The sequence below is a fragment of the Cyprinus carpio genome, unplaced genomic scaffold, assembly GCF_018340385.1.
Source record: "Cyprinus carpio isolate SPL01 unplaced genomic scaffold, ASM1834038v1 S000006742, whole genome shotgun sequence".
Lineage (NCBI taxonomy): Eukaryota > Metazoa > Chordata > Actinopteri > Cypriniformes > Cyprinidae > Cyprinus > Cyprinus carpio.
In genome coordinates this window covers 51,468-77,259 of record NW_024879341.1, presented here as the reverse complement: position 1 = coordinate 77,259, position 25,792 = coordinate 51,468, and the positions used below count along the sequence as shown (strand labels likewise).

The following is a 25,792-nucleotide window of genomic DNA, read 5'->3' as shown; positions in this document are numbered from 1 at the left end:
TCTTGTAATAAGCCTTTACATTGGGAAAAACTTATTTTAATAGCCAAGATTTGCTGTCCCAGATTTTCCTTTCAACTTGATCTGGGTTAATTAGCCACATTGCCATGTCAAGGATAAAATATAGTCCCAGTTGGATCAAAATGACGTTGCTAACGTTGGTGTCAATAGTCTCAGACCATTGGAACACAACTGATAACAAACTTTCGGACATTTGTCCACAATTTCAGATCTTCAACAAAGACAGAAAGGATCGATAATCATGGAGTGCAGCTTCACGGAGTTGCTGTTTTAAACAGGATACTTTCTGTGAAACTGCTTCATTCGCATACTACTGACAGGACAGCATTTAACAAACAACACATAAAAGAGAAACAGGCAGAAATCATAAAGTGAGACGAAGAACGAGACTCGTTGTGTCATGTGTAACATTGAGCTCTACCAATGACTCTTGACTTATGTTTCTTAACTGATCGCAAGCTCTAATCGGCATTACCTGCTGATCTACTTTCTAAAAACGAACCGGTTAGAGAGTGTAGATTTGGAGTGAAAGGAAATAAAACGGAAGACTGTACAAATAGCCATGCGGCGATGACACAGTCTGTACCGCTTATCATATCCTAAATGATTACATAGATCATTTGGTATATGAAAGAGTGGAGGAGATCCAGTGGGTCTGTGTGTCTCCAACCTCACAGCTGGTCAACATCATGATACCTTTATGGTTTTACACATTTTTTCACAATTGAATTTTTTTATTTTATTATTATTATTTTTTTTTTATCATTATTTGTTCTTCTGCGCCTCTCTGATTCTGTTTTGAATGACGTTAATACTGAAAATGTTTGTAAAACCTGAAAGGTAATATATAGGACCTTATTCACAAAGCACGTCAGAGAATGTGTTACATCTGTGATTTTTCAACATTTTCAGTGAAGACAAATCCCAGATCAGCATTTCCTTTGAGATACTTCATGAACGCGGTCCTGAAGTACCAGGATGGTGAGGTTGGAAATACAGCTCTGGACAGCCAACATGGGCTCTTGATTTTGTACCTGTTGATAACCACTGGTGGGTTTCTTCTTTGGTATTTCTGGAGAAGACATGGTCGTGCCTCACAGCAGCCTGTCCGAAGGGTGGGAAATTTTTGGACATTGATTTGATGTTATTGATATCCAGGACCTTAGGCTTTGAAGGGAGAGGCAAAGGCGCAGGGGTGGGTTTGAAAGCAACAGGTTTTTGAGTTTTAGTGACTTTGGTCTGAACTTTTTCTACCACAGGTTTGGTCGCTTTAGGTTTTGCAGGTGATGCATTCGCTTTTGATTTGTCTTTGGCCGGTTGTGGTTTGGTCTCTGTTTTCTTCACAGTTGTCTCTGATTTCTTTGCTATTGCTGCCTTTTCAGTCTTTGCTGTTTTCGCACCATTGCCATTAGCTTTAGCTTCTCCGTTGGCTTTTTTCTCCACAGCTGCCTTCCCATTGCCATTGTTATTGGCTTTGCCATTGCTGCCAGCCTTAGCCTTACCAATAGCTTTAGCAGTCACCATTATTGTCCTTTCCCATTCCCATTTACTTGTTAGCCTTGACCGTTATTTCTTTCCATTGTCGTTTGCCTTCTTTTTGTTTGTCATTCTTTTGGGGCCGGTATTGCGTTTTGGTTTAGGTGCTAATTTAGAAGCTAAAGTAGGTTTATCTTTGAGATCAAGACTTGCGCAGCAGCAGAGGGTTTGTCCTTTGGCTTTGAAGTTGGCTTGGCTTTAGCTGGTTTAGCTGGAGCAGCTTTGGCTGGAGCAGTTTTTGACTTATCAGCTTTGCCGTTGTTCGCCTTTCCCTCCTATTTGATTAATATTGTTTTTATTTAAAAGCGTAAGTGACAGGTCAGCGTTGATGAAAAGAGAGTGAATGAGAGAGAGACAGAGAGTGGAAGACATCGGGGATGGGTGGGATGGACAGAAAAATAGAGAGAGACAACACAATGAATTTAAGATCGCTGTTGCTTGAATGACTGACTGAGATTTTACTGGCATTACTGGATACAGTATGAAGCTAAGTCAGATTTAGTTGTTCATACTCATTTAATAAGTTTAGACTTCGTGAACTTCAATCGTACCTACAGAAAGATAAACAGTTTGATACTGTTTTCTCCAATAATGCCAATCTCCACATTAAAAAAGCAGCATGTTGTGCGCATGGGGACGTAACGCTGTGAGGCACTGGGGAAAAGTTTGCTCAAATAGCATCTGTTGATAAAACTGATGCATGGCTGGTACACTGTGCTGCCCAACAGCACAGAAAGGAAAGGAGGGGAGATAGTCAAGATACACCATTCATAATCCCTTAAAATGACATTGCTAGGATGCATCAAATCATTAAAGGAACTGTTTAAGCAATAACATAAAAATTGTAATACTGATTCAAATGTCATTCGTTACACTAATCAATATGAAAGGAATGAATGGCGTAGACTACCCAGATTCAGATGAAAGCAAAAGCACAAATTGCAGAGAATAAAACAGGCATATTAATTGAAGAACTAATCCTCAAGCTGACACATACTGAGCTAAATTAAACTAGTAAAAGTTAGCTATACTCACAGTTAAACACAAAATAGCTTTTTAAACAGCTCAGTGAGCACGCAAGATAAAGACATGACTGTAAGAAAAACAGCCCTAACAAAAAGTGAGAGTACAATGTGAAAGTAAACCTATAAAGTGAAGAGATGGATATGAATAAACACATAGACACAGACGCTTGTTGTACATGATAAAAGAACAGAGTGACACAAGACACAAGAGAACACACAAGTTTTGTTACTCACACAACAGGTGAAATGTAAAAACATGCAAATACACATAAGAATAAAAAATGTAAAAAATCAGATTTAAGAAGAATAATGCCATGCAATTGTGAATAATGAAAAGTGGATTCCTTAAAAAAAAAACTGTTTACCTGAGCTATCATGTCAGTATCAAATCAATAAGTTGCAATGACCTTACTTACATGCACATGAAAATTCTGAATAATATTTGAATTTGCTCATATATTGAAATCTATTGCTTAAATTACTAAGAAGAATTATTGAATTGTAGTAGTTAACATGAATATTGACTTTCTCTGTAAAATAAGTCATATGAAAAAATGTCATTAAAAAAGTAAGGTAAATCAGAATTAAACAAGCCAATCAATACATAAGTTTAAATATTAATAAAAAAAATACGTAAAAATTTAAATATAAACAAACTTTTCATAAATATATATTAGATATAGAATAAAATATGATTTATCCTATATTTAATATACATACCTTGGATCTATACACAGTACTTTCTCTGTTTAGTAAATCATTTTTTGTCTTTTTCTTTTTGAGCTGTTGGTTTAACACAGTGGGGCCATGATCTATGAGTGATAAAGTGTGTGTGTGTGTGTGTGTGTGTGTGTGTGTGTGTTGTGCCTCCAGTGCCCCTTAAAATTCCACATACACACAATCATGTACAGACCAACACAATCTGACACTATACAGATACAATTATATGACAAAGGACAACATGTAGATGACACAAGCAACATCAATATAGTGTGACAGGTGATGGCGACGTGAAACGAGAGGTGGGACAGCACACATGACGATGTGAGACAGGAGTGAACAGGAAAGAGAGTAACTGTATTCATTTGAAAGAGACGGGTGAGTTTAACATTACACTCTCTGTGTCCTTGTGCCTGTGTCCCAAAACTTGGTTTTTGTAAAATGTATACATTTAAAGAAATTTACATTTTAAATTTGAACCCACAGCTTTGTCATAGAAATATTTGCATACTGACTTTTCTTACTTCTTTCATTTATTTGCATACCATTTTTTGATTTCTCTATATTCAGATGTCTATTTTCTCTTGTATGTATTAGCAATAACCAAAACCTACAGCCTCAGTTTACAATATTTTATCTGGTTTTCCAGTAAACATCTTTAAAACAAATACATTTAATTCTAAAGTACTAAATACAACTGCAAATCTTATTTTAAGATTGATCTGCTTTGTTAGCGCAATGTGTCGAAAAAAGACAAAAATACTGATGGAAAAACTATTAAATGCATCTAAAACTCAAGTTACTGTAAATCCAGTTACTCTCCGTCTCTTTCTCCACCTCTCTTTTCTGATTCACTCCACTTTCGCTCTCCCTCTTTACCTCTTTTGGTGGGGTCCACAGCTGGGACGGAGTGAGGGGGATGGATTGGGAGGGAGGGACACTCGTAGTTCCTTCATAATAATCGGGGTATTCATAATCATCCCGCTCTTCATCAAAGTACTGAGAGACACGGGGGAAGAGAGAGGAGCAGTGAAGCCAGAGGAGTGCAGGGAAGGACAGAGAGGCCATGTGGGTGACAGAAAGGGAATGTAGCAAATGACAAGAGTGAAAAAAGAAGACTTTGGGAAGAGAAAACAAATGAGAGAATAATAGGGACAGAGGACAGAAAAGTGAAGGATGAGTAAAGTGAGATGTAGGAGCTAGAAATAAGGGCAGGATGAAAGCATTATGGTTTTATCATTTGTTCATCAGACTCATGGGTTTGAGTAACCCTCAAAAACTGTAAACACATTGAGAACTTCAATGAACATGAAAAACAAATGCATTCATCTGAAAAGCTGGCATAAGAGTTTATTGTAAGCAGAGAATAAAAAACTATTATATGCCGTTTCAGCACTTAGAGTCAAATGGATGTTATAAAACAGTTTGACCCTAAACTCAGATTGAGATGATGTGTGCTTGAAGCCATTAAAAAAGGTAAAAGCCATTATGGCAATTTGCTCAGCCTTTTTCTAAAAAATTGTTCATTCTGATTAAATAAGTGTATTCAATTATAACTATTTATTCAACATTGGAGTAATATATCATATTTCTGTCTCGGGATTATAACGGTTAACTAAAACTAAAACTGAAGCTAAAATTAAAACCAAACACAAAAAGATTAATTCAAAAGAATAATTAATTAGATAATATTATAATCAATGAGATAATAGTATCTCATTGATACTAAAATAATAAAGACAATAAAGAAAATAATAAAGACACTTCTGTCTTTATTAAAGAAATACATTATATTAGATTACAGTGTTTTTTAATGTTAAAAATGTTTTTGTCACTCCATGTCATGTTGTGCCTAAGAACTTGTGATAAAACTCCTCCAGGTTGCTACTATGTTTCCAATTTGATCTACACTTTGAACGGAGAATCCTTGTGCGCTTTGTAAGAAATAAATCTCAAGAAAGCCTAAATATAAAGCAACATGCACTGATGAGAAACTGAGACTGCATTAGGACAGAGCACCTTTGATGACGTGGAAGAGCTATGGATGTATGAGAATGTGTTGCAGGGCTGTCATGTGTGTATCTGACTCAAATGAGGGGCTCTATATAGTGCAGGTAAAATATAATACTAATGTGCTTAGAAACATTCAAATTTCTAGATTTTTTGTGGATGATTTTCCATGAATATTTAGCTGGCATTCTGATGTGAGATGCATTTGTGAGTAACATATACAATATCTGGCTTGGCCCATATTTATCCAAGCATTTAGTGCAAGTCCAATCCAAATCAAATACAGATGCAGCTTTTGAATGGTTCTGAACCAAGCCAGATTTTATGGCAAATATTTGGCAAAATATTTATGGCAAATAGTCGCTGTTTTTGCATAACATCAGGACACATCAGGACACTTTGCCCCATTGTAAAATTGTACTGTGGTACTCACGAAGCTGTTTGGGTCCTGGGACTGGACTTTAGGCAGAGGGGAGTCACAGTCGGGGCTGTAGTGCTCACAGAAGTCAAAAGCGGCCTGAGGATTGGATGCGATCAGCAGTTGCTGGATCTCACCCTGGAGAGAAGCAAAGAAAAAGAAGGGATGTCAGTTTAATGACCAGATGTGAAGAAAGTATCAAGTTTGTTACCAGGGGTCAAAGTCAGGTAATCTGGGATACAATGCATTTTATTTCTGCATTTTTATTTTTAATTCAATAATAGCAATAAGGGACGTGCAGCAGAACTGTCTCACATGTGATTTTCTGATTATACCATATAAGGGACATTTTAAGTCAATTTTATCCATCAGCAATCGACTGGATCATAACAGGCATTCAACAAGAGTATGCTGTAAAAATGATTTCATAAATTAGTAGTTTTATAAAAATATTTTATTCAGCTTAACGTTACATTTTCACTGTCTCAACTAGTTTGTAAGTTGACTTAACCAGAGTATTTGGCTCCTAAGCATAAAAACATATTTTTTCAAACATACATTGAACAATATCACGTTCTCAGTAACATTTGTGCAAGATTTCATGAAGACGGATGAAACGCTTGTCAGCCATCTAGGTGAGCTTCTCTGTAAAGTTTGAAAATATTCTCCATCATCAAATTTGGCAAATAAATATTTGTACTTATTGGTTTACTTAAAAGTCGAGAAATATGTATTAACAAAGTAAATAAGGTCAGTTTTGATTTCATGTTGACAGTTCTTGTTACTACAGTTGCCTGAAACATCACCATAATTTGTAGTTCATTTCATGCAACAAAAAAAAAAAAAATAAATAAATAAAACTCAGACTCTAAACATGTTACAAAGAGACCCTTCTTAAAGGGATAGTTCACCTAAAAATAAGAAGTTGTTCCAAACCTGTATGAATTTCTTTCTTCTGCTGAACACAAAAGATATTTTGAAGAACGTGGGTAACCAGAAAGTTGCTGGTCCCCATTGACTTTATAGTATTTTTTTTCCATACTATGAAAGTCAGTGTGGACCAGCAACTGTTTGGTTACCCACATGGTAATCAATGGAAGACCATCTGTGATCATTTACTCATGATTTCCTTTCTTTTGTTGAACATAAAAGAAGATATTTTCAAGAATCTGGGTAACCAGAAAGTTGATGGTCCCCACTGACTTCCATAGTAGTTTTATTTTTTGGGTGAACTGTCCCTTTAAATGTCATCTATCAATCACAAAGTGTCTATCACAGAATTCTAGTTATCTCTTGCACAATGTGTACCAGACCTGGAAGACCTCCTCATCCAGGAGACGGGCTCCAAAGACAGTGATGCCCTTGGTGTCCAAGACTGGGTTGTTGCTACGTGGCAGAGTTTTTGTAATTCGATTCTTGCAGTCAAGGATCAGAGTAATGTTCTTCTTCTGCACAGAAATAGCAATGCGGTGCCACCTATAGGACGAGAGAAGATATTGAACGTTTAATTGGGCAGATAGTCACAAAGACTTCCTCCATATAGTTAATGTGCTTGCCAAGAGCCATTAATATAGACTGTAAGGAACCTTTAAGCCCCTGCATACAAAGGTTCACCCAACATTTACACATCACATTACTTGAAAACTAACATCATCGTGGTTGAATAACACAAATGATTATAATATATTTGAAACTGGATGGGCTGATGGGGCTCAGCAGGCATTAGTTACTGACTTGCCGTCAGCCAGGTTGACCCCTTTGAACAGTGGGTAGTCCTCTGGGGCGGGTTTTCGATTCTGGTCCTCATACAGGAAGATGGGTGAGCGTCCCAACTCTAGACCGAGCTGCTGTACACCCTGCTCATTGTAGATGGACAGCAGGAAGGCCTGAAGACCAGCCTTGGCCTTTACCAGAGTCATGATGGAGAAATTCTCAGGGAAACGTCCTACAGGGATGGAATAAAATAAAAAATCAGGTTACTTCAAGCACAGACACATTTGCAGTCTGAGATAAGCCTATGATTCATGACTCAACTTGCAGAAATTGCACACAATTCATTGACGCTAACATTCAGATTTAGTTTTAACTATGCAACCATCTCATTAGCTACTGAAAAGCTCTCATCCTGCTTTTGAGGAGTAATTGCATGTTAGGGACCAAAATGATTGTCACCCAGACCTAGTAATCTTTCTAAGCATATTAGAACAACCCCCCCCCCCAAAAAAAAAAAAAAAAAATAAATATACTATACTATAATTTGCAATCAAAATACCCAGCTCAAAAATAATTTCATGCTTAATATAATATATAAATATAATACACTTTCCCAGTACCCAAAATGTTATAGGGAAAATGCAAAATGTCCTTATTGTATATACAAACATCTAAAAAAGTATGCAACCATCAGTTTTTACAAGTCTCAGCACTTTCCCTTTCAAGCCTTTCAATTATGAACCTATCCTTTACACAAATCATACCCTTGTCTATTTTGAATTTCTTCATATTCCAGACACATACTGACATACCATAAGCAGCTTTCAGATACATTTCATTGTAATTGGTGTTTTTTTTTTTTTTATAGATAAAACATGTTAAAACAATTGTGTGTCTATGAATGCAATAGAATGTCTTCGGATCTGATTTATAAAAAGATTAACGTTTATTAAAACGATTTGATCTTAAAGGAGCTTACCTGAGAATAGTTGTTTGGTGGGGGCAGAGATCTGGGCTTTTTTAGTGATGCGGTAGGCATGATCAGGAGTGCCGGACCGGCGGGAGGTGCAGAAACCCGAAACTTTCTGCACACCTTCAGGGAGGGAAGGCAACTGCAGCACCCGCAAAACATCTACTGGATCTGTAGAAGTAAAAGAGTTTGGCCATTGTTAGAATTAAAATGTGCATTAAGATACTTTTAACATTATCGTTTTGGTTTATAATTATGCATTCATATTAATAGTTTCTGTTAATTTCGATCCAAAGAGAACCAACAGCATACTTTTTTTTTTCAGACAAGATAAATGCACTTGTTTCTGTGAACACCATTTTACACAGTTCACAGTGCGAGTTTAAACAGATGTTGAATCATTCAACAGGCCCCACACAGGCAGGTTTTAAAATGTTATGCCTGTTTCCATCTTCCTATTGCTCTTGGCAGCTCTGTTGCTCTTTATGGGATTCATATGAATCCTGATGCCATCTGCTCAAACCACACTACTGTATGTGTACTACATTATTAACTGTCTAAAACTATGTTAAACTCTCTAACAAGTCTTAATGTATTTGAAATATGTATTTGAGGTTAAACATATTTGTCTCTGTCTCCATATACTCTTTTTAGTGCTTGACAAATCTTTTATTTCCTTTCATTTTAGTGCTGGCACTGTCCTCTGAGGCTCTGCCAGTATTTTTTGTCCCTATTACCACATTGACCAAAATATGGTCTGTGTATTACCACAATGGGTAGTTAAGTCATTTTGTATTTAGCAACTATTATAGACCAAAATAAGGAATTGTACTTATGTAAACTAATTAAAATGTGAGTACACAGCTAGCCAAACAAAAAAATATAAAAACAGATGTTTATAAGATGGCAATAGACTGTAGAGGAGCAGTGTACAATATTCAACACAATACTGTAAGGAAACAGGTTGAAAGAGGTTCAAGAGTGCAGGAATCCTAAGTAGGGCTTCTAGCTAAAATGCAATGCTTCCTTGATTCTCAAAAAGGTCAACCTATTCAAATACTGGGAGACAGAGATGAACAAGAAAGAGAAAGTCTCTGGGCACCGTATCGGTTTCCAGAAGAGACAATGTGCACAATGTATGGCACTGTTGGAGACTTCAACCACAACGCTATATATGTCCGCTGGGCACTTCTTGGCTAAACTGGATAAAATAAGGAGGGAGAAGCCCTAAAAGCATTTCCCAAATAGAGCAAAATTAGGATAGGAATAAAATAAAAATAAAATAAAATAAGACATTGCAGGCAAAACAGAATAAAAACAGAGAATGAAAACTCTATGTATATCATGTAATTAGGTCAAAAAATATAATTTTAATCATATGTTTTTGAAATATTGATTTAAAATTGACATTTATATATTATATTAAATATAACAGAATGAGCAATTATCTAACATTCCTCCAAATACAATAAAAAAGCACTCTCTATCAATAAAGCTGTCAGTGGACACCAGGTGAAATGATCAGACAAATCATCTCAAAATAGCTAGCTGATTAATCAACCTAAATCAGTCTTATCACTACTGTTAAGTCATGTATTTATTACAGAAGACCGTATCGCTTCTGTTGTATCTACCAAACACCAACACTGAATAGAGATCAGCAAACGTTTTGTACGTGGTAAACATGTCCTTGAATGCCTGCATCCAAAGGTCACTGGATGCTCTCACAATGAGTTCACAAACAAACACTGTGTGCTCAAACAGTCTGCAAACAGCAACAGACATCGGCTCTCAAAGAACAAGACCTAGAAGCAACATTCCCAACAGTGAGTCATTAGCAGTCAAGGTGACCCCAACATTTCTAAACAAACTTCCACCTCCATCTCTGTCATGACCATGTAATGTAGAAGATCCGAGAGTTGGTTACTCCATCTTCTCTTTCTTTGACCTTTGGTGTTTTACTGTTGTCTTGTGAGCTTCAAATAGCTGTGCTAAATACCAGCGGGACATACCACCTGACATATTGACCTTTACTGTCTCACAAAGATGCCCTTGTTTTGAGCAAGACGGACAGATTGGAGGATGATGAAGAAGATGGAGAAGAGATTCTATATTTATGAACAAATGAGGAGACATCTGCAAATGTATGAAACAACTGTGACAACAAACCACAAACAGATTCAACTTCAAAGATGCAAAAAACATGAAGATAAATCCATCAAGCCATCTGGATCTGTCTCCCTTGTCTCGTTCTCTCTACCCGCCAACCGCAGTAGTTAGGCGTGCATGTACAGGCCTGTCTAGAGGTTATAATTTAGATCATGGCTCTCTATATTTATGATTTATTTATAATACACAGACAGCTATACCATCATACCAACTCCTGGCACAATATGGGTTTACAGAAACATATCAAATGAGTATTTAATGTTCACGGATTGCCAAGTGTCTTAGTGTGGTTGATGTTTCTTGATCTTGATGAAAGTTTAAAAAATTACATTAGCCTAATACTTTCCAGAAAGTGAATAAAAGTTCTTCTTAACAAATGTAGAACTTTTATGACAAACATGGGATTTTTAAGACGATTCGTGAACAAACAGTAATATGCCTCTAAACAATAGGCCTGTTCATTTGTGCTGTCTAAATAATGTGTCCATTTAGTTCTCATCCAGAAAGCTATTCAATTTAACTTTGGAAAAAAATACATGCAGCCATATTTTCAAATGATTATTTGCTGTCATTTCATTCCATGCCTAAGAGATGAAAGGCCTCTTAAAAGTCAGCTAAAAACTGCATTAGAACATATATTGCCTTAAACAAAGCTCGTAAAATTAATAGCCTATACATACTAAGTACACCACACTGACTCATACTGAACCACCTAGACCCAGAACACGCTGGCACAGAATACATATATATTAGAACATATAGTTTTAGTATAGTATATTGTACAATATACTATACTAAAACTATATGTACTAATATATATATATATATATATATATATATATATATATATATATATATATATATATATATATATATATATATATATATATATATATATATATATATATATATATTCTTTGCCAGCGTGTTCTGGGTCTAGGTGGTTCAGTATGAGTCAGTGTGGTGTGCATTGCTCGCCACTGCCAGGATGGATAAACTGGCCACACGGCCACTATATTAAACATCATGTAAACTAAAAAAGATTGAGTGTTTATAGAGACTCCCCACAGCTACTGTATACACCCATCACTGTAAACCAAAGTATACACTACTCATAGAAAAATGAATATACTTTACTAAGAATTACTCAAACTAAATGCCTATTAATAGCAATCCAACATAATATGGTTAGCAAAACATTCTGAACCAAAAAATTTGGTTACTGACAAATAGCTTGGTCACCTTTATATTCTGTATGCAACCATACATTAAGAGCTACAATCATAAGGCATGCACAACAGTTTAAATTCCCTGGGACATGTTTAAATAAATAAATAAATAAGCCAGACTAAAGGAAGAGGGTGCTTATTATGTGCTCCGTGAATCTTTCAGATGTGGTGCTCTTGAGCTGAAAAGCTTGAGCATGAGTTGGGCCCTCTTGTGGTGAGATGTCTGCATTCCTCCCCAAAAAACTATTTTAAACTAACCTGGAAACACAGAAATTTGGTGAGATATAAAACCTGCTGCAACACTCCTCTGGTAAAAACATTTTCATTGCATGTTTCCATTTTTAAGATTTTTTCCCTTAAAAACTGCATAATGCACTGAAACATGTCGGGAAGAGAGATCCAGTGATATATTTAAGGTATTAATGGCTCAAACATTACACTCTTAAAAAATAAAGGTTCTGCATTGACATCAATGTTTCTATGAAGAAACCTTAACATCAATAGAAATGCTCCATTCCACAAAAGCTTCTTTAAAGTGGAAAAAAAAAAATCAGATTATTCAAATGTTCTTTAAGAAAAAATGGTTCTTTTATGAAACTGATAGTTCCGGTCCTTGATTCTGATTGGTTAAGCCATGTTCGAAGCTGCTGTAAATTACTCTACAAACATACACTTTTGTTTACATTCGTGTGTTGCTCAGCAACCACTTTGTTGGATCCTGGTCTTTTTTTGTGGTTGTTTGTTGTTTGTTGGAAGAATATTGTTTTTATTAATATCATTACACTTTATTTGCTCTGTTTTATTTTATGAAACCTTACTACCTATATGGAATAACCATTTTATATAAGCAATATGCCCCATGAAGCCGTGGTTTACAGTGAATTTATAACAGCTAAGGGGGTTTTACCTAACCTTACATGCCCCTTAGCTGTTATAAATTCACTGTAAACCACGGGTTCTTGGGGCTTATTGCTCTAATAAGAACTTTTTACTGAAAGGTTCTTTGAGAATCTAAAATGATTTTCTATGGCACTGGTGAGAAAACCTCCTTCTTTAAGAGTGCATACCAAATTTCTATGATCGTTTTAGATTCAAAAACAACCCATTCCAAAAAAGATTGTGTGGACTGAAACTTGAAGACATGATGACTGACTATCTCTCTAGGACATACCGCAAAACTGTGTTTCTTCAACCAGAGGAACTGTATTATTGTCAACAGAGCCATCTGTGGAAGTGTGAGGCTTCTGGAGGCCTGTTGCGGTTAGACTCTGAAAAGGTTCCTACAGCTGGAGTTGAATCACTAGGGTTAGTGTTGTTTGTCAGTTTTGGGAGAAGAATAATAAAGAAATGGTTGCTAGAAAACGAGCAGCACAACTCACTACGACAATGAACTTGAGGTATCATCCATGCACTAACAACAGTTTAATACCAAGTATGCACAATAGTAATAGTAATGCAATGCACTGTCCATGCATAAATTCAAGAATTATATTAAGGGGTCTGAGGAGCACCCATTAAACTCTTCGGCTCTCATATTCCCATTGTACTTCAGGACAAGAGTAAGTTAGTGATGGGGAAGATTAGCAATGTAAGTAACACACAGTGACATTCATGAAACTGTCAGGAATGATGGACACAAACGTGATGACAGTCTTTTCTCACTTGAATATTCTGGGCATTTCCTTCAAACACAGTGGCTCCATTCAGTGCTCATTCGCTGCATTTGGTTGAAGGTGTTTTGGTTAACAGAAGTGAGACAGACTGTTCTTTGAGAGCGCTGCCTTTGAAATGAGGTTGAAGAAACATCCATATTAAATAAATATTCCCCACCTAAAAATCACTGCACTCTCTAAAGTCTGTCTGCTGTCCTGAATTCAACAATATTGAACAACGATGACTGCTGAAAGGTAACTAGCAGACATAAATGAACTTGAACATGAAAAGAGAATCCTAAATAATGGCTTGATTCGCATATCGTTTTTTGGAGCTCACACTGAACAACATAACTTGTTGAATGAATGTTTTTGAACCGGCTGTGTAATATTCACAGTGCAACATTCACTGGAAAATTCTCCAGGTGTAACAGACGTGTGCGTTTACACAAATATCACTGAGCTCACACACGGAGACACTAACTCATTCACTGCATCTCTCAGAGCCACAGGGCAGAATAATAACCTACTCATGCGAGGCACAAATATTCAGACTTCCTCCAAACACACAAGGGAGGGAAAGGGAAGAAAAAGAGTGATCAAATCAGAAATCTGGAATTACATCCATGCCTGAGGGACGCATCATCTAAAAGATTGCTTTGTTGTTCATTTTTTCATTCAACCAGAAGTTTAGCACATTAAATATGAAGTAAATCTGTCCAAATCTGGTGTGAAAACGTAATCTATCTGATTATGTGTTTCTACTGATTGTGAAAGAAGTGTCTTTGGAAAAGCAGCAGACTCTCGAGCGCCACAAACCGACTAGTGGTGAACGCTAGAAGCGCAGCTGACGATTTATGCAGAAAATAATATTATCATTGAAAAAATGAACGTGCAGATATTAGTATGTCTAGTCATGTGGGGTAAATGAAATTAACCACTAATTATATACGCTGCTTCTTATATTAAATATGGATTCGTCTAATAAATAAAACAAAAAAACTACTGCAACAAAAAGTTCGTAAAGTTCGTAAAGAAGAAATGCACTCGGCGGTGATTAGAAGTGCAACGTCGCGAGGGTTTAAGACACTCTGAAGTGAGTTATTTAGGCTATAAATTAACAAATAAAAAATTAAAATTAAATATTGATTTTTAAGAAAACGCGAAGAGACATACTAGCGACGCATTCCAGAGAAACATGCAATTAATAAAATAATAAAAACAATTAATGAAAAATAAATATGTAAATTATATATATATATATATATATATTTTTTTTTTTTTTTTTTTTTTTTTTTTTGAATTTGTCATACGATTTATGTGCTGTGCGCCGAAATGAAGTTCGTACCAGGATGTGAAACCCTGTCAGTGAAGCACCGTCCTATCCTATGCCACCGTGTGGGATGCCACATAATGTGTGCCAACGCGGCCTGGAGCTCAACTCATGGGCCTTTATTTACTTTGTGCATATTTCAGTTCTTGAAAAATTCTGACAAGATAAAAGAGAAATGTCAACTTGAGGGATTTGAACCAAAGTTTCTCCTGCTAATGTGAGCTCACCAAAAGTACAGCTAGATCCAGAAGAATATATCATAATTAAAAGTAGAAATCAATTAACTCAAAGATTCAGCATCCTCTTGGAAACACAAACACACAATCACCAGTCTCGTGGATTACATGGCGCGCGTAAAAAGCGCACCAAAACCCAGTGTTGCATTGATTCCTCAATGCATAAATCATGTTACAGTTTCTTCTGTCAAATGCCACAAACACCCAAACAGAAAAAGCAAAATGCTCACCTGCTTGTGCCAGAGAAAGGCACAGGAGGAGCACGAACGAGGTCTCCATGCACCACGGCCTCCGCTTCTTCCGAATATCCATAGTTCCCGTGTTTTTTGACCGGTTTGGTTGGACTACAAGGAGGGACAGTTTCAAATTAGCTTTTTCGTTCTTTCCACATAAACTTCGACTTGGCCTGTAACAAACGTGGTGCGCCTTAAGAGACGTCTTGAAACGCACACCCACCTTGTTCTTCAATAAATTATCTGTGCTATGTACAAAACTTAAATAGAAAGAAGGGAACGGGTAATAAATATGTAGTTTTACAGCTCGAAACCCCTAATGCTAGAGCCCCATTGAGTCTGAGTGACCAGCAAAGCGGAGAGAGCAGAGAGAGGCTTCAAATCACTCTCTCTCAATCTCTCTCTTTCTTTCTTTCTCTCTCCCTCTTCTTACTTTCTCCCACGAAATGCGAGGGAGCGCGCGCGCGTGTGTGTGTGGAGAGAGAGAGAGAGTGAATGAGAGGGTAGAGAGCAAAAAAGAGGGAGGGAAATGCATGCATACAGACTTCTGCGGCTTTCTACTCGTTCGTCTCGTGTCGACAGAGTTAATTTCAAGAACTTATAAAAGGATCTACATTGCACCAAAATATCTGCATTCATCAAATGAGCTGTTTGATGTTGACGTCCCAGCGATTGGCATATAGTTCAGTCAGATTATTTCTTTCTATTTATTTCTGTTTCACAGCTGAACCATGCAGGACCGATGGGTCCGCCGGCATGAAGAATTTCACCCAATCAGATCCTTATCCGCTCGTGACGTCACGTGCATCTTCGTTCCCCTTTTCAGGTCTCGGTCACACAAACTCGGTCACTCAAATTAAATAACCACGCCAGCAGATATGGATCAAAACGAACGTTTAGCCCTGTCAGCAAAACTTAATTTCGGCTACTCATACACTATTATTAAATAAATGTTTATAGTATGACAATTTAACAGATTTTATAGTAACGTTAGCCATGAAGCATTTGCTTGAAGTAGTTCATATATAAAAGTCATAGCCACATAAGTTTTAAGTGCCAAAAGTCAAAAGCAACACTGATAAAAATGATTCTGTGGTGAGGTAAATACTACAGAAAAACAAATGTAATGTCTGCATGAAAAAGTTAGTCCAGGCAATAATTTAAACATACATAAATAAAAAGTAAATTCTTTATAAGAACTCATTTTAAGCTTGTAGAAATTAAAGCATAAATATCAACGTTATAAAATTAAGTAAAACTTACTCAGCTTTTCTGATACTGTTGTTCCCATCATGCACTGGGGCATGAATATTTAATAAGGTTGATTATTATTATTATTATTGCTGTTTTCCGCTACACTGTTTTATCATTGCTTTGGTTTAGTAACTTGCGAGTTTGTTACATGGAGTTCATTTTCAACTCAAAATGACATTCATACTCAAAAATTACCATTGTGTATTGTGTACCTCTCTGTTTTCGGGTGAGTGCTGCATTACTAATTATGTTAATTTGGTGTCTACATGATAACTTTGAAGTTTCTGACTAAAACACACTTTTTAAAGCATGGTTTAATTAGGCGCTATACTGAGTAAAATCAAAGTATTGCCAAGCAAGCTTTGACTAAATAAAAATTACTCAAACTTTTACTGGCAAAGCTAAAGTTACTTATTTTCTGTGTTAAATTTACTTTACTTAGCTAAGTACTCAAATTAAGTATGTGAAATTAAATATGATTATGTAGTCTAATTTTTACTTAATTTCTTTATGAATGTTAAGTTAGATTGTACAGAGTAGCAGCAGTAAACTGTACTTAAAATGTTTTAAAATTATGATTTTATCAATTAAATCCTTTATGATTAATCATGAGCTCACTCCCATTTGATCTCTGATACTGCCAAGAAACACATTTTGATGTTTCTATACTTTCCTTTATTTTAGGCTCCTATAAATGCAGCAAACTGCAGTTCTTCAAAGTAAGGGATGAAAAAAGAAGCCCAGTCATTTATTTAGGTCACGCCTATTCTCTGTCCAGATCTTTATAAGCACCTGTGCTTTTGTAGAAACAACCCTATATAATGTGTCTCTGCTTACTCAAATAATAATAAAAAAAAGTTCCTCAAGTGCAAAAAACAAACAGACACTGTCAGCATCACAATATGACCTGCACTGTATTCTTTTATGAATATTAAAGCTCCTGCCAACATTATTAGGAGCTGATGAGAACTTTTTCTAATTTTTAAGGGGGGAAATGATTCAAATAAGTGCTTCTTATGGACTGTAGCCCATTATGGTCTAAAGCAGACAATTCATAAACAATCATGGCATATGTTTTTGTAAGGCCTCTGGCTGGTGCACTCTAGCATTTCTATAATAAAACAATATAATCATATGCTTTAAATCTGCAGTGTTCCCATTGACACAGAGAGACCGGAGGAGAACGTGAGAAAGAATAAATGTGTTTTAAAAAATGTGAGAAAAGATCATGGAAAATGAGGGATGTGGGTGGAAAGTGGGAATCAGGTGTTCTTTACTATATTACTTCTGAAGATAAAATGCAATGCAGTATTTAAATTACTCTCGCTCAAATTTGTCCAAAGTACATGTAAGGGAATAAATTATATATATATTGAATTGCAGATCAGAGCACTTTTTGTTGTGCGGGAATGCAGATTGATTTTTTTTTTTATTTATTTATTTTTACTATCACTGATGCTAAACCTAACTGTTATGCTTGCTATGCACGCTCAGAAAAAAAGGCACAAAGTTGTCACTGGGGGGGGGTACCTTTTCAAAAGGCACATCTTTGTACCCAAGGAGTCCATATTGAAACCTTAAAGGTCACTTTATTACCTAAAGTGAACATATTAGTACCTAAGAGGTACAAAAGTGTACCTTTTGAAAAGGTACCGCCCCAGTGACAGCTTTTGTACCTTTTTTTCTGAGAGTGTGCTGAGTAGGATAAAAACTAGTTGTGTTGTTCAAAATTACAGTTTAGTTATGAACAGCATTCAGGAAAAAAAGGAAATTCTCTAAACTGACATTAAACAATTAAATGCATTAAATCGCCTACTGCTTGGTCTGTCTGAAACCATGGCAGAGCACGTGAACATAGACATTGAGAATGTATAAAACCAAGCAAAGGTTGGCATACAGGTGAAGACCCTGAGAAGGTATAAAAATACAGCTATAGGTTGAAATGGCCTGAGACCACTTTACATCCAGAGAAACAGTGAAGCACAAATTAAACTCAAACTCTGCAAAGTACCTTGAGAAAATCCACATAAATAGACGACTGACATAATGTCTTGGCATTTGTACAAACCATGTAACCGATAAAACTAAAGGTAAAAAGCCACTCAGACTCTGACAGAGAAATCCTCAAGACAGATGTTTCCCACCTTGAGCCAATACAGCTGTTCGGATTAATACAGCCTACTAATTTGTCCACAGTAATTTCAGGCTTTGACAATAGGCCGCTAGCCATGCGGTTGTGTAGGTTTTGGTTGGCCACCCATGCTAGCAGATTTTATGACAACATCTGAGATTTGCTGTGTGTGTGAGAAAATGAATTATCTCCCGATAAGGCTACGTGCTGGACATGAAGCAGTTCAACAAAAGCAAAACTCAAGTTTTCCTTGGAGTCAGACACGGCAAGTGCTTGCGGACAGCCTGGTTATTTTCAAAATGGGGACCTTGTAATTACAATAAAGCGACCAGATTATATTGCAGACTTCCTTAAAAAGTCTGTATTTTACTGGGCAGGGCTGCAAACCACGCACACACACCCTAGCCCACTACAACACACCGAAATAGATCGGAGAAGGGGGGAGGAAATACACTGGCATGTGCATATTTGTGTGTGTGTGTGTGAGGAAATGGACTGGGTTGGTACAGGGTTTACAGCGGGAGCACTGAAAAAATTGCCTATGTATGTAACTCTGTTTTATGCTACACAGAGCTCCCAGTAAGTAGAGACCCAGATGTAAGAGCGCAAAATGAAAGAGCGAAAGAGAATGGCTCAGTGATTTTGGATGCTGGACTCATATACGCCTGTGAAACTGGAGGTCTCAAATGAAGCAAGCTTAATGCCAGCTTGTATATGAGAGCTATATCAAACCGTCAGTTATGCTTCTAGAGTTTAAAGCAACAAATAAATGTTTGTTAATTTGCTGTACAGATGATCAGAGTGTGTGAACAACACTGACATAAGCTCTCGGGTTGATTAATTTGTTCAGATTTTCTAAATGTGGCCGCTGAATGTGCTTCAGATCATTTAGCACAATTATGCATCTTTAAGCAAATTTACTTCAGCTTCTTCAGTCGCCTTAGTAATGGTGACTATTCAGGGAATGGAACATTGATAGCTCATGTATTGGACATTTCAGAACAGATATTCTAGTTTCACCAAGAAAGCAATGAGATTAAATGAGAGTGCAAAATGAGACTTTTGCCTTCTTTCGCCACAGAGATATATATATATATATATACACAAACCCGATTACAAAAAAGTTGGGACACTGTACAAATTGTGAATAAAAACAGAATGCAATGATATGGATGTTTCAAATTTCAATATTTTATTCAGAATACAACATAGATGACATATCAAATGTTTAAACTGAGAAAATGTATTATTTTTAAGGGAAAAATAAGTTGATTTAAAATTTCATGGCATCAACACATCTCAAAAAAGTTGGGACAAGGTCATGTTTACCACTGTGTGGCATCCCCTCTTCTTTTTTAACAGTCTGCAAACGTCTGGGGACTGAGGAGACAAGTTGCTCAAGTTTAGGAATAGGAATGTTGTCCCATTCTTGTCTAATACAGGCTTCTAGTTGCTCAACTGTCTTAGGTCTTCTATGTCGCATCTTCCTCTTTATGATGCGCCAAATGGTTTCTATGGATGAAAGATCTGGACTGCAGTCTGGCCATTTCAGTACCCGGATCCTCCTTCTACGCAGCCATGATGTTGTAATTGATGCAGTATGTGGTCTGGCATTGTCATGTTGGAAAATGCAAGGTCTTCCCTGAAAGAGACGACGTCTGGATGGGAGCATATGTTGTTCTAGAACTTGGATATACCTTTTAGCATTGATGGTGCCTTTTCAGATGTGTAAGCTGTCCATGCCACACGCACTCATGCAACCCCATACCATCAGAGATGCAGGCTTCTGAACGGAGCGCTGATAACAACTTGGGTTGTCCTTGTCCTCTTTAGTCCGGATGACATGGTGTCCCAGTTTTTCCAAAAAGAACTTCAAATTTTGATTCGTCTGACCACAGAAAAGTTTTACACTTTGCCACAGTCCATTTTAAATGAGCCTTGGCCCAGAGAAAACGCCTGCGCTTCTGGATCATGTTTAGACATGGCTTCTTTTTTGACCTATAGAGTTTTAGCTGGCAACGGCGAATGGCACGGTGGATTGTGTTCACCGACAATGTTTTCTGGAAGTATTCCTGAGCCCATGTTGTGATTTCCATTACAGTAGCATTCCTGTATGTGATGCAGTGCCGTCTGAGGGCCCGAAGATCACAGGCATCCAGTATGGTTTTCTGGTGTTGACCCTTACGCACAGAGATTGTTCCAGATTCTCTGAATCTTTGGATGATATTATGCACTGTAGATGATGATATTGCTCCACTATTTTTCACCGCAGCATTGGGGGAATTGGTGATCCTCTGCCCATCTTGACTTCTGAGAGACACTGCCAATCTCAGAGGCTCTTTTTATACCCAATCATGTTGCCAATTGACCTAATAAGTTGCGAATTGGTCCTTCAGCTGTTCCTTATATGTACATTTAACTTTTCCGGCCTCTTATTGCTATCTGTCCCAACTTTTTTGGAATGTGTGGCTCTCATGAAATTAGGGTGACCATATGCGCCATTCATACGGGACACGTCCCGGCCAGGATTTTAATATTGCCTAAAATATCCAGGTTTTGGCTGTTTGCAGGTCGATCGTTGTGTGACATTCATGAGAGCTAGAGAGCAGAGCAGATGGCTCCTTATGCTTTCGGATCGCTCTCGCACCTACTTGCTGTTTTTTTTTTTTTTTTTTTTTTTTTTTGAGCAGTGACGCTTCAAGTCAAACGAACGAACGAACATGTGTGCATATTTGCATAGCTTTGATTGTTCCCTGTAGATCTCACCTTCTCACGCGCCAGACCTTGCCTCCATGATTGGTCGATTATGTACAATACCTGCATGTTATTGGTCTAACTGCTTTGGATGTTTTAGGCAATATTAAAATTCTGGCTGGGACGTGTCCCGTATGAATGGCGCATATGGTCACCCTACATGAAATCCAAAATTAGCCAATATTTGGCATGACATTTCAAAATGTCTCACTTTCAACATTTGATATGTTATCTATATTCTATTGTGAATAAAATATAAGTTTATGAGATTTGTAAAATTATTCCATTCCTTTTTTACTCACAATTTGTACAGTGTCCCAACTTTTTTGGAATCGGGTTTGTGTATATATATATACATATATATATATATATATATATATATATATTTATATATATCATATCCTAGCTTAATAACCGATGGCACAGAACTAACTATATTTATTTAAATCAGGTGAAATGAACAAGTGTGGGAGGAAGACAGAAGAGTATGGCTGAAAATGACTATGGAAAGAGATGATGTGAAAAGAGCGAGAACAGGTACTGAACTATTTGAGAAGTCACGGAAAACTTCACTGAGGGAAAAAAAAATCACTGGAATGAGTAGCGAAGGTAAGGGGGGTCCGATGGTATGCAGCAGAGGAGAGAGGGAATGAATGAGGCCTATTGATGGAGGGAGAGAGGAGAGAGAGAGAGAGAGAGAGAGAGAGAGAGAGAGAGAGGGAGGTGGTGTGGGAGGGAGTCCTGAGCAGAAGGGAGGAGGTCGATTCATGTGACCCACTGACTGAAGTGGAAATGTGGGGACATACTGATGAGTCAAGGGAGGAGACGTGATGGAGAGGACACAGAGAGAGAAAGAGAGGATGTCATGAAAATTTCAAAATCTCATTTGAATCATGGCAGTAAAAGAGAAACATCAATTGTTTTGTACTTCTATATATAGTAAATAAATAAATAAATAAATAAATACATAAATACATAAATACATAAATACATTTAATTTAATGTGTTAAATGTGTGGGAAACTCTGTTGTTGAGAATTTTTAAATTTTGCAAAATGTTAAAATGAGCTGAAAGCATAATTAGACAAAAATAAAAAATGCAAAATAAAATGATCAACATTTAAATAATAAAGATAAATGAATATAACAATAATAATACAGAAGAATGCATGCTACAGGAAAAACTGCTAATTGATTAATTGTATACAAAATACATTTTCCAAAAATGTTAAAAGTATATTTTGTGATTACATCTAGAAGTTGTAGGAACCTTAAGGCATCAATCATTTTTAGTATTTCTGTATCTGCAGAGCTGGACAAGACAAACGTCTCTGCAGCATGTGTGAAACAACAGGTCTGTTTGTCGAGCCTGATCTAACACATCAGTTTGAGGCCATCCACACACTGTACCGTAATAATGCAGCTTTGTAACCGACTACAGCTGAAGGTGAAGAGAAGAGCCTCACAATGAGACACGCACTCAGCAGAAGATGAGGAGGAGAGGGAATGTACCACTTGGGTGTTGAGGAAGGGGTGGGTGGCCGGGCTAAAGCTCCGAGAACAGAGGGGTCTTTTGTGAGGCAGGAAGGGAGAGACACACAGCGAGCCGTAGGTACAGTACAAGCCTGATGGGAGTGGAGAGAGAAGAACAGATGGAGAGGTAGAGAGAGACGAGAAGAGACAGAAGAACAGATGGAGAGGTGGAGAGAGACGTGCGGAGCGAGTGATGCCTTCACAAGACAACCAGACCTGGACATTTAGGGCCTACAGTATGTAGGTTTATGCTGAACAAACCAAATCAGATATGGTTTGTTGTGAATGAACTCAAATATATTCACAAAAGTGACCTAAAGTGTTGGCTTTGCTACCACCAACTGTGCCATCAGCATTTGCTGATGTGCAAGAGTTATAACTATGATATTTATTTGATCAAAAATACAGTAAAACAAACAAACAAACAAACAAACAAAAATAAAAGGTAAATTGTGAAATACTACCATTTAAAATGACTGTTTCTATGTGAATATACTGTTAAAATGTAATCTATTCCCGTGATCCAAGCTGAATTTTCAGCATAATTACTCCAGTCTTCTGTCACATGATCTTCAGAAATCATTCTAATATACTGATTTGCTGCTCAAGAAAAATTTCTGATTATTATCAGTGTTGAAAACAGTTGTGCTGCTTGATATTTTTGTGGAAACTGTGATTTTGAAAAAAAATGTCAGGATTCTCTGATGAATTTAAAGTTCGAAAGAACAGCATTTATTTGAAGTTTTGCAACATTATAAATGTCTTTACTTTCACTTTTGATAAACTTTATGCATCCTTGCTGAATAAAATACAATTCATTTAAAGATTTAAAAAAAAAAACTAACTAACCCCAAACTTTTAAATGATAGTGTGTACATTGATTTGTAAAGTTTCAATTAATGCTTACAAAGCTAACTGCTAACCAACTTCAAACAAATATAATAATGTGAATTATACTATTCTTTGCGAATCTAATAACACTTTTAAGATCTGCATGATAAAAATAGTTATAACCAGGTCAAGCTGTACAAAAGACAACAATTATACATTTTGAAGAAAAACTAAACGACATAAACGTCACTTGCTCCAATGACGTTCACTTTTCCAGTCATTTCAACAGCTGACACAACAGCATTTAGCGAGTGACTTCATGAATAAACAAACACTGGATGACAAATGAATAACAAACTCGTCTCTTTCCTTCTGCTGTCTTTCCGATCCTCTCTGATCATCTTTCAAAATCAATTGAAACTGTTCTGTTTGATCAAATTATAATAACAGGAAGAAAAATTAAATTCCTTATTTTGGAAAATCTTGACCATTTCATTTAATTGCAAATTTTGCATCAATAAGCACATAAAATATTTGTTTTAAAGACAAAAAAACTTAGTATTCCTTTTTTTTTAAATACCAAATTATACTGTTGGTTATATCCTCATGCACTTGTTTTCTTTCGCTCTCCAGTGTGCTCACACAAAATGAAGAGAAAACATTACATTTCAGAAAAAAAGACCTATAAGTAGAAGTATGTTTTTAAGAGAACAAAAGCCTTTGGACATCCACTCTGCCACATAGCGTCCACAGACTGCAGTTTTTCTATAATTTAGTCAACAGCAAATATGCATTCCTCACTGCAACACAATCCAAACCAGAAACAAAACGATCACAAATGTTAGCAACTATAAAAAGACAATTCTTCCGCACAGATCTGAATGGGAAAAATATAAACAAAATAATACACATAAACAAACCTGCTCATAAGGGCCTTTGTCATCATAGCAGATCCACAGTCAAGTATAATTAATCACTATTCAAGAAAAAGAATTAAAGGACGAAGGAGATGGAGATGAATATAAACGTCCTGGTTTTGGACTGTAATTAAATTAGGACTCAAAGTGTTTGTGTCCAATTCACTGAAGTCTGGTTCTGATGAATTTACTTGCCTCACATTGCTGTTTAAACTCATAAACTAAAGTGTTAATTTGCAAACCTCTTATGGCTGATACATATTGCTCATTTGCAAAAACCCTCATCTCTGCAGCTCTAATTTACCAAATGCTCATTAGCTAAACTACTGTGTCATATAACCAGCACATCATTGTGCACATCATGCATTGTCACAATTTACTGTTGATTTAATGTCAAGCTGTGCTCAAAGAACCTGTACATTAAAACAGCAATAACAACAACAACAAAAAAAAAATCCCCTTTTTGCTGAGCAGGTAAAGTCAACAAATCAGCATCCTCAGCAATAAACCATCGTTTCAATCAAATGACTGGATGAAAGGTAGAGTTAAGAGTAAAAAAGGCATGCCATGCCTTATTGTAGTTGTGAAATGTGACAGAAATATCTGCTGTTGCAAGCAAAACTCAAAAATGGTCAAGGACTAGGTTTTGGCGTCACCTCCAGAACTGCAGAAAGTCTACTGAGAAAATATGCTGCCTTCACCTTTCCAGTACAGAGGAGTCATTGTAAGAGCGCCACCTGACGGCGGACAGAGGAACTGCAGGCGCATCACACACACGGAAAAGCGCGCACCATCAGATCTAATAGGCATATTAAACATCTTTCAGTCTTATAATACAGATATTACGTTTTATTTAGACAAAGCAGTAGGGAGTTATTAAGAAACAAAGATCAGAACGGACAGTAAGACAGGTTGAGGAACCTACTAGGCCTATTTGTCTGTTTTATATTTTGTTTTGTGTGTCTTTATAGATCCAATTTTAATGTCAGGTCAAAAGCACGCATTAAACATCATAATCTGGACATTGGGAATTCAATTTCTTATATATATTCTGCTTTTTTTCCTGCATGCGTGGCTTGGAATTTAGAAAAGAAAGGACAAGTGAAGGAGG

General features: G+C 36.7%; 1 pseudogene; it reads right to left on the bottom strand.

Annotated features, from left to right (window-relative positions):
- LOC122134608 overlaps positions 1–15,960 on the bottom strand; it is a 36,447-nt pseudogene extending 20,487 nt beyond the window's left edge.
- Positions 15,961–25,792: the final 9,832 nt, after the last annotated feature.